Source organism: Pteropus alecto, unplaced genomic scaffold (genome assembly GCF_000325575.1).
Source record: "Pteropus alecto unplaced genomic scaffold, ASM32557v1 scaffold86, whole genome shotgun sequence".
NCBI classification, from domain to species: domain Eukaryota; kingdom Metazoa; phylum Chordata; class Mammalia; order Chiroptera; family Pteropodidae; genus Pteropus; species Pteropus alecto.
The window spans coordinates 589,071-599,578 of record NW_006442109.1 but is presented as its reverse complement, the minus strand read 5'-3'; the positions used below and the strand labels follow the sequence as shown (position 1 = coordinate 599,578).

Sequence of the window (10,508 nt, the reverse complement as noted above, 5' to 3'; positions counted from 1 at the left end):
TTTCTGCTCCAGAAAACACTTACCTCCGATTTCGCAAACATGCCTAGCTCACTCCTGCCTCAGGGCCTTTGCACGTGCTGTTGCCTCTATCTAGAATGCTTTTTCTTCAGATATTTGCATGGCTTATTCACTCAATATCTTCAAGTCTCTTGCTCAAATGTCATCTTAGAGAGATACCCTCCCTCTACATTCTTTATAAGATACCAATTTCTTTTTCTGACAATACTTTCTATTTTCTGAATCCTATTTTATTGCTTTCCATTTGTTACACTGTCTATTTACTCTCTTACTTGTTTATTGTCTGTCTCCTCACCTCCCCCACAATGCTCACTAGAATGGAAGCTTTATGAGAGTGGGGACTTTCTCTCACAGTAACGTCATATTCTTAGCATAGGAACTTGTCTGGTATTTATTAGGTGCTCAACAAATATTAAATAAGAGAAGAAACAGGCAAACACAAATTAGAGTATATCAATTAGGCATTGCTTCATGATAGATCATCCAAACTCCAATTTAAAACAATGAACATATTATTACTTATATATCTATGAGTCAGATGAATGGGTCTCCTGTTTGAGAGCCAGGCTTGACTGATCTTTCCTGGATTTGCTCATAAATTTGTGATCAGCTGGCAGGTCAAATGGGGCCTGGCAGGTCAAGGATAGCCTCAATGCTTCACTCACATGCTTGGTGACTAACTGGCTCTTGGCTGGAACTAAGGTGTAGAGTGTGTGACTTGTCTCTATTTACCCCGAAGGCTACACTGAGCTTGTTCTCACAGGAAGCAGGGGAGAGGAGACAGAGGGGAGAGAGAAAGACACTGAGAAAGCATGGAAGCTTGTACATGATTTTCATCACATTCCATCATTCAGTGAAGGTCACAGGCCATTCGGATTCAAGGGACAGGTAAACATATTCTACCTCTGAGAGGAACTGCAAAATTTTTTTTTACAGGGAGGGGAGAGAATTGCTGCCATTTACACAAGTCATTCTGCCACATAGAATATCTTTTGGAATCCAAGGAATAATTTAACAACCAGGTTTAGGAAGCCTTAACAGTCAGCTGTGGAGCTTATGGACCTTCTCTATGCGTTTCTGACACTAAAGTAACTCTGTTTCCAATTACCACACTCTGAATCTCACAGTTCAAATTCTAGATTCCCAAGAGAAAGCATTGGCTTGGCTTGGGTCAAGAGGTCCTCTTGGCCCTTTCTTGCTCCAATTCACACTGGCTAGAAGGCAGAACTAAATTTTAGGCTTATGGATCAAGGGGAAATTTCCAAAGAGGTAGGCATTATCAGGGAAATTAGAGGAGAATCCCCAGAAGAATCTATCACATCTAAATAAGTTTTTGAAATCCTAAAAATTTCAACTTATTGCCTTTCAAATATTCAGAGTTCCATGAAATGTATGGAAGAGATTTCTCTGAAGAGAGCCTTGCTAAGGGGGCTGTGGTAAATTTAATATATTTAATATGAATCTGTAGGAGACACTGAAAATATTTAAGTAAATTGAATTAGCAACTAACCAAAGATGGTTCTAGGCTAATATGGCATAAAATTTACAGTATCATTCCATGTTTTTCCTGGATCTATGTGACATTTGGATCCATGTGACATCTTTCTCAAGCCTTCTTAAATAGGTTTTGTTGAATTTCCCTTCAGTACTGGACTTGGCTGCTGGGCTCTCTGAATTTATGAGGTAAAGAAATGAAGAAAACAATAATACAAAATATTAGGTGTCTTAGGTATATATTGCTGCTGTAACAAATCACCACAAATTTAATATCTTAAAATATTTATTTTCTTACAAATCTGGAGGTCAGAAGTCCAAAGCAGGTTTCACTGGGCTAAAATCAAGCTGTTGGCAGGAGTGTACTCCTGCTCAGGCTCGAGGGGAGAATCCATTTCCTTGCCTTCCTCCCCACCCTCCTCAATTTCTAGAAACCATCTGCATTCCTTGGCTCTTAGCTCTTTATTCAAGTCATTCCAACTTCTGCTTCTGTCTTCGTTGCATTTCCTTCTCTGACTCTGACACTCTCACTTCATTCTTTCTCTTAAGGACTCTTGTGATTACATTGGGCACTTGGGGATAATCCAAGACAATCTGCAAAGGCCCTTTTGCCATGTAAGGTAACATAGTTACAGGTCTTGCGATTTGGACCTGAACTTCTTTGGAGGCCATTGTTCTTTCTACCATACTAGGTCAATGTGAAAATCAGACCAGTCCATCCTTAGACAGGTAGATTCTACATTTTTCCAAAATATAGGGGATTCTGATTCAGGTCTTCATAGAGCATTGAGGTCTCCAACAAGTAGGAGTTGTATCTATGCATATTTAATTGATTTGTCTCCTCAAATCCTCGGATATAGGAATAAACCGGAATTTGTTAGTTTGATATCATTATGTTATTGCAGAAATAGTAACATTTCCAAGTATGCATTTGTCATTCAGTAATTGTTGTTAAACTGCTCTGAATTGCTGTGTGGTTCATAAATTATTCTACAGCATTGGCAAGCAGAATTGCCACTGTTATCAAGTCTTTAAGACACTCTCTTTTTTGGCTGGGTGGTTTTGTTCTAGCTTTCTTCATTCAACATCGAGAATCATAATTCTTTATAAAATCTTTAACCCCGCATCTAAATCTTGCCATGTAACCAGCTCTACACAAGCTCCTCGCCAGTGCCTCTAGGCCTTTGCTTCTGGGTCATTACAGCACTCTGTGGGCTCTCAATAATCTTGCAGACAGTTTGTCTGGCTTGAGAATATGCACTACAGTTTAATTCACATTAAACAGGCCTCTGGGTCCTAATGTGGTGCTAAGAGGAATCTTGCTAAACTAGTTGACTTTTCATAGAATAATTGATTTCTGTAGAGTTGTGAAGTATCTGGAGAAATTGTTTAGTTCTTCCCTGAGGACTTTGTCCTGCCTTTAAAAATCCCCTCTGTTATTTAAGGGCCACCTAGAATCTGACTCTTGAAAACATTCCTGTCAAATTCCCATTCTCCTGAAAGGAGCATTTGGTGAGGTTTAAGTGCTAATGATTCCGTTCACCCAAATCCGTGTGTGTGTGTGTGTGTGTGTGTGTGTGTGCGCGCGCGCGCCTGTGTAGGGGGGTGAGTTTCCCCACACAACCAAGTAATTCTCTGACATCAGCTGGGTGTCTTACAATTCAGCTCAATTATGACTACCTACCTGGAGATAACCTGGGGATTAAGGGCTCAGTTCTATAAGACTGCTTACCCACAACACAAATGCCCGTCACAAATCCAGGTTATGACCAGTGCTCCTGACCAACCAGTTATAGAGGGGAGGTTCCAACAAACCCCTTCTTGGGTTTGATTCATTGCAAGGGAGGCTCACGGAACTCAAAGAAACAGTTTACTTACTAGCTTACCAGTTTATTATTAAAAATATATAACTCAGGAACAGCCAGATGGAAGAGATACATAAGGCAAGGTATGTGGGAAGGGGTAAAAGGCTTCCATGCCCTCTGCCGGATGCCACACCTAAGCAGCTCCACTTGTTTATCAACCCAGAAGCTCTCTTTTGGGCTTTTTATGGAGGCTTCATTACATAGTCATGATTGATTAAATAATTAGCTATTGGCGATTGAACTTAATCTCTGTCCTCTCTTCCTGAGTGTTGGGATGGAACTGAAAATTCCAACCTTCTAATCACATGGTTGATCATCCTTAGGTGATCTAGGGTCTCTCCGAAAGTTACATCATTAACATAACAAAAGGCAACTTTATTGCCCTCATTACTTGTGATGTTCCAAAGCTTTTAGGAGCTCTATGCTAAAACCAGGGAAGAATATCAAATATGTTTCTTACTATAAATCGCAATATCACAAGTGTCCAAGAAGAGTGTTTCTCAATCTTATTTGAAGGTTGTGAAACCAGAGGGCAGATGTTGACAGGTGAGTCCTGGGAGGATGCTGAGATCAAGGCTAGGACAGCAAGTTCAAAGGAAGTCTATTCATCAAGGGGAAAAGGCAAACCATGGAAGATAAGATGGCCTGCCAAAAATCAGGCGATTAAGGATACAAGAAACTAGAAGTGAGGAGAAGCTGGTGGAAATGGACAATGGGAAATGATGAATGAACTCTGGAGACAAAGCGCAAATACCTGTAGCATATTTACGTTTTCACTCTTACTAAACCTCTGAGGTTAAGTTACATACATTTACAGAGGCTCAAATGTGCACCACAGTATTGCTTATGGCAGCAAAAACAAATAAATAAAAAAGGACTGGTTAAATCAATTTAAATACCTGTGATGAACTATTTTATTCTTTGTAGAAGAGTAAAAATTTGTATTTGTTAAAATGGAAAAACTCCAATATACACTATTAAGTGAAAAAAAGTAAGGTACAGAATGTGTACATGCAGATAAATGTTTGTTTTTCCCTCTGAAGAATATACAAGAAAATATTAAAGGTTGGTACTTCAAAGAATGATCTTGGGGGAGGAGAAAGAGACTTTTATTTCTTATTTTATATCTTTCTGTACTACTCAAACTTTCTAATCATGTATCCATATTCCTTTTATTGTTTTTAAATAGTAATGGTAAGCTGAGCATTAGGATTGTGTATCATTTTTGTTTCCTTCTTTGTACTTCTTTGTGATTTTTTTTAACTGAACATTTTTAGGAAGAAATTATACAAAGAAGCACAATAAGGCAGACATCTCTAAACAGAATTATTCTTTTTTTTCCCTCCATTTTTAAAGCATAATTACCTCTCCTTTGGCATATATTTTCTATTATCGTTACCTTCACACAGCGAGTAAGTGCAGTTTCAGGACTTGACTCTAAAATCTGGGCTGTATTTTACATCAACTCTAAGTGAAACCCAATGGAATGTTTAAGTTCAAGCCTAACTGGCCTCCCAAATTGCTATGTGCTCTTCTTGCTCACACAGGGAAATTCATTCATGGAACAGAATATTTGCATTTATAAAGTGCATTTATTTTATACGTTTATTTATTTACTTAATGTTTTCTTTTCTTCACAACTAGATTATTATAATGTCTGTTTGTGAGCAGAGATGATGTGTTCCTTTTATTTAAAGAGTAATTTTCTCCTCATCTGGAAATTTGCAAAGCAAACATTCAAATTTATGCTAAAAAAAGTGAAATAAGTTGTGTGCACATAAATGTGAGCAGTAAGTGCCCTAAGGTGCCAATTATATGATTGCACAGTTTTCGTCTCTGGGCCGCTGGGATCAGGGTTCTGAAGAGTAGGATTGATGAGTCAGCTGCAGAGACCCATTTTCTCCATGTAACTTAGTCCTCCTTTTCACTCCTAAAGGATCCTAGCTTAGAGACTAAGTTCAAAGATCAACTAACTGTGGGTGCAGGAAAGGGAAGTGGCAGTATGTGTGCCCTGTATTTGTCATCCTGTGCTGTTATACTTCTTTACATGTTGTCAGAATTCAAGGGATTCTTACAGGGTCAAGTTCCAAGAAGAAGAATCTACAGTATAGAGGTGATTCATCTGGACTCTAGCAATGCAGCAGGGATAAGAGCAAAGTCTAGGGGCTGGAGAAGAGTAGAACTGGGTAGGTGCTTAAATGACTAGTACTTATCACAGATACAATCGATCTTGGGCAAAATGCCAATAAGCGGCCTTTCCTGGAGATGAGGTTGGGAGTCATTCCAGAACCAGCCAGCTTCTGGGCCTACAGATCCCAATCTGGCAATCCTAGCTGAGAAGGTTGGGAAGAACAATTGTGGAAATGGAGCATTTATTTTCTAGGGTTTGGGTAGCTGGAGAGATTGAAAACATAGAAGCTTCTAGAACATCAGCAGATATCATATGACTCAATCGTTGAAACTTAAATAGATAGCAGTTCACTCATCAATTGCGTTCACACATTACAGAGAGGACAAACAAGTAATGGTTCTGTTTTACTGTCTCTTCCATAAATCATGGGTGAGGAGGTCAGTAAATGTTTACAAAGCTGCTTAGCACTGAACATACAAACTGTCCACTGAGTTTTCCTTAGAGCCAATACACAGAATAGTACAGTGATGGGGAGCTTTGGACATGGGGGAGACATACATAGATTTGAGTCTCGAATCTGCCGTTTACTAGCTGTGTGATCCTGGACAAACAACTCATCCTCAAAGCCTCAGGATCCCCATCTGTGAAATGGGAAAAATAAGAATGGTGACCACATAGGGCTGTTATGAAGATTCAATAAGATAACAGAGAACTGGGCACACAGCCAGTGCTCAATCGATGCCAGTTAAGTCAGTTATATTAAAGACAATAGTTTCCTGTTTGAATCCATATTGACCAGTGTGGTGTCTTATCTTCACAAGACTTGCCCAGTCCTGCTGTGCCCCTCCATTGCATGTGATGTGAAGGTCCCTTAGACATGGCAACTTCCATTGTGATCTGAGGCTCTAGTCAGGGGAGGAGAGCTGAGCAATGTGGAACAGCTGGGAAGTGTCCTGGGTAGTCATGAGAAGCTGGGAACTGACCTCAGGGAGAATTGTTTTGGTGATAAAGAAGTTGCTATTTTGGCTTTCTCACAGCAACAATTCACTGATGGCACAGAAAGAACGTTTTTGTCCACTCCCATTACAGACACATTCCAGCTGTTTTCTACTGCACTGCCCTTGTTCCCCACCCTTAGATAGCCCAAATATTTCTCCTAGGTATATCCTTTCTCTTTAAAAGGGAGAAGAAAAATATAAAAGAAAGGTGTTTTTACTTTAGTTACTTTCCAAAATTTTTCAAGAGATATAACTCACCACATATTCATGTTACGTTTTCTCCCCATACCTCAAAGCTCTGGAATACATGTGACAAAAGCAGTCTGTCAACTGTGGACTCATTCCACAGCTATTTTTCCCCATGACAGCTCATGAAATGCTGTATAATAGTTTCTGTGTAAGTATGAAAAAGGCTGAAATGATGTCAAGAAAATCAAGGAAAGGGCACCAGTCCGCTGGATCAGTTAGTGATGGTCCCATTGGACAGAGCCTTTTCTGAAAGAACTATAGCAACTGATGATACTGCAAGTGAGTGGTACTGAGTTAGCAGGTAGGAGGTAAGGCAGAATTTCTTTGGCTGCTGCAGCCTTCAGAACCTAATCTTCCCCATTATCCAATAAGCTAGAGATTTCATATCAGACACATTTTTTTCTTTAGCTTCGAGAAGTCAGAGAATGGTCAAGAAAAACATGATTTCATTGTGCCCTCAGATTCATTTCCTATCTCTTGCTCTGCACTCTGTGGCAGTGGGGCTGACCCCTGCCTGTCACCTGTGATTCCCGGACTCCTGTGTCAGCTGGCTTCTGGCTTTGGGCAATGTAAGGTGCTGGTGAGAAGTTAGGGGGTACATGAGGAAGGGAGCACACAGGACAGCTCTCTGCTTTGAGTGGTTTCTCCAACATGGCTGCATCTGCCCTGTAGCTCAGCTCCCACAGGACAGGTCTGCTGTGGTACCAGCTGCCACGCAGAGACTGTTCTGGAAATCCCACTGCCTCCTTTAGGCTCTCACCGATGTTGTTCATCTCTGGGTTGCCTTGCTATCTTTGTTTGGCTTCTAGCTCTTCTATCATGATTGTAACTAATTCCCTCCATTGATTTTTCTTTACAAAAAAAAAGAGTTTTTTGGGGGGGGAGAGGGGGTCCAGATTGTTAGAAATAGGCAGTTGGGAGGAAATCAAGTGTATTTAATATACTTTTCAAACAATAAATGTAGCGAACGTTTGTTTCTAGATTACCTTGGAAACAAGTCAATTTAATGCAAACGACTGGAGGCCACTTATAATTAGACCTTTGCTGTTTGAACAATGTACGATCATTTTAATATTTGAAAGCCAAGGAAAATGTACTAGATATGTGATAAGAAAAGATGAAAAGGGCTCCCAGCATTCCCCTTTATTCCATTTTTAGGGCTCATGGGCACCGCCTGCTTCACTGCCTCCCCTCACTTGCTCTCTGTGGAGAGAACGAGCAGGAGGATGGGCCGATGTGGGCAAAGGGGTCTGGAACTGCTCCGTTTCTTTTGTTTCTTTGCCTCAAAGCCTGAGTGAGTACAACAGATTTATTTGTGCCAGGAAAACTACATGTTGTGGTAACCAGCTCCCTTTTTTTATTTCTTGGCTCCATCAAGCCCTCAGTCTATTGGAGTCTGAGGTTTTGGGGGAAAATGCAAAAACATACTTTCTATTATGATCTGTAATTTTTTCAGAGAGGAACCCTCATAAATGTTCAATACAGCTTTTATACTCGGGATACATAAAGTGTAGTAAATATACACACGGTCCTGTGTGCTTTGCTGTTCTGAAAAGCATGCTTTAAAAACTAGAATTTCAAAGCAGCCTATTTGAGGACATTTAATGCCACCTGGGATGTGGGTGTGTGAGACCTAGCAGCCGCTCAGGCACTGGACTGATGTTGTGCACTGTTAGCCACAAGGCAGGAATTCACAGCAAACCGGCTTCTTAGTATAGTTCCAATAAAATCAGAAGCGTCCAGTCCAGTTATAAAACAAGGCCTTCATTTAGAGAAGAAAAGTGTTATATAGGGTGATATTCAACTGAAGAAGCCATCCTGATTCATTTGGTAGCAATAGCCCGTGGGAATTTTCTGGGGACTTCTACACGTCCCCGAAACTTCTCAATGAATAAACTTTTATTTACATCTGTTTTATAGTCATTGGTATAGGTTATGTTAATTATCTATATTTGTTAACAAAAATGAGCTTATTCCCCACTTTATCCAAAAAAAAAAAAAGAGATAAAAAGATCTACTTCAAAGAATCATTTGTGGATTTAAAAAAAATGTTTCTCATCCCATATCTTAAGGGAAACAGAATACCATACAATTCGAGCAAGGGTTTTTGTAGTTATGCTGCTTAGAATTTTTCAGTTAGAAGCATGCTTGTGTGACAGGATAATTTGTCGAGACATCATTTTTCCTGTTTTCTCCTTTTCTCTAGTTTCAAGCAGAATGGCAGTTTTCTGCGTTCTCTTGACCCAGGGGATGGCTCTGTCTTTTGCCAGCAGCCTTACCTCATTAAGTGGATTAAGCAGGGCTGCATGTGGCAGGGGCGAGGGTGGTTTGCAGGGTAGGTGTGCACTCTTTCTAACTGGCATATTCACTACTGTGCATCCTTCTTTAAAGTAAGATGGGAGGACGATGGCATTTCCCATGACACAGTTTCCGGAACTGAAATGCACAATAGTAGCCTAGTGGATTAAAGAAAGTAAGGTCAAGAGAAGCTCAGGACTTGCTCAAGTTTACACAGATAGTAAGTGATACAGCTGAGATTGAAATATAATAAAAAATAAAAAATAAATGTGAAATAATAGTGTGTTAGCTGTGATTGTTGTTATTATTATCTCTCTATATAAACACATGACCCTGAGTTTCATTCCTATAACTCAATTTTCCTCTTGTGTTCCATGAACATATCAATACTCCTTGGGATGTGGAGAACTGATAGGTGCAGATCAGCTAATCACGCATATTGAAACATAATAATTGCTTAAAGTACTCCATCAATTCTATTCCATTTTCTTTTCCTTATTTCCAGGTTTCCATCTTTGTTTCAAAAGCAGCTCTACTTACATCTGTTTTATAGTCATTGGTATATAATTTCTATTTAAGAAGGAGTTCTAATCTTGAATCTCAATGCTATAGTGTCTATCACCATTTTAAATGTGCATACTCTTCTGATGAATTCTATTTTGTGGAAACTATTATGTGGAAATATTGTAAAATGTAGAAAGATATATGTAGGAGGGTGTTTTCCATAATTTTTTGGTAATAATAAGAAAGGAAAAGAAAAAAAAGAAAAAACCAAACAACCAAAATATCAATTAGTTAAATATATCATTGTACAACTGTTTGTGGAAGATCATTAAGCCATCACAATAGAATGTAGCACATCCAGATTAGTGCTTCTCTACCAGTGACTTTTCTTTATAAGGAATATTTTTGTTTGTTTTTTGTTTTGTTTTGTTTTGTTTTTAGTTGAGACAACTTTGTTTTGTTTTGTTTTGTTTTGTTTTGTTTTTAGTCGAGACAACCCTGGCTGACCTCACAGACTGCAAGGACCTTGTAAGCTTATTTTTTTATTTTTTATGCCTACAGCACCTGATCTTCCTAGATGGTCTCCCATCCAAGTACTAACTAGGCCCAACCCTGCTTAGCTTCTGAGATCAGACAAGATTGGGCTTGTTCAGGGTAGCATGGCTGTAGACTATAAGGAATATTTGTAATGCCCCCTTTACTATTATAAAATTAAATTCATAGATAATAAAACTTTCTTACACAATAAGTTTTTTAGAAATCAATATAATGTTTCAACTAAAATGTGAGATAGAAATGAAAGAAAATCAATTTGTGTATTGTATCTGTGATGGTTGATTTTAAGTGTCAACTTGTCTGGGCCGCACTAGGTATTTGGTCAAACATTATTCTGGATGTGTCTGTGAAGGGCTTAGGGGTGAGATTAACATTTAAATCAGTAGACTAAGTAAA

The 10,508-nt window shown here is 39.1% G+C and overlaps 1 pseudogene; it reads right to left on the bottom strand.

The window, feature by feature from the left end:
- Positions 1-10,109: 10,109 nt before the first annotated feature.
- Positions 10,110-10,228, bottom strand: LOC112469751 (annotated as a pseudogene).
- Positions 10,229-10,508: the final 280 nt, after the last annotated feature.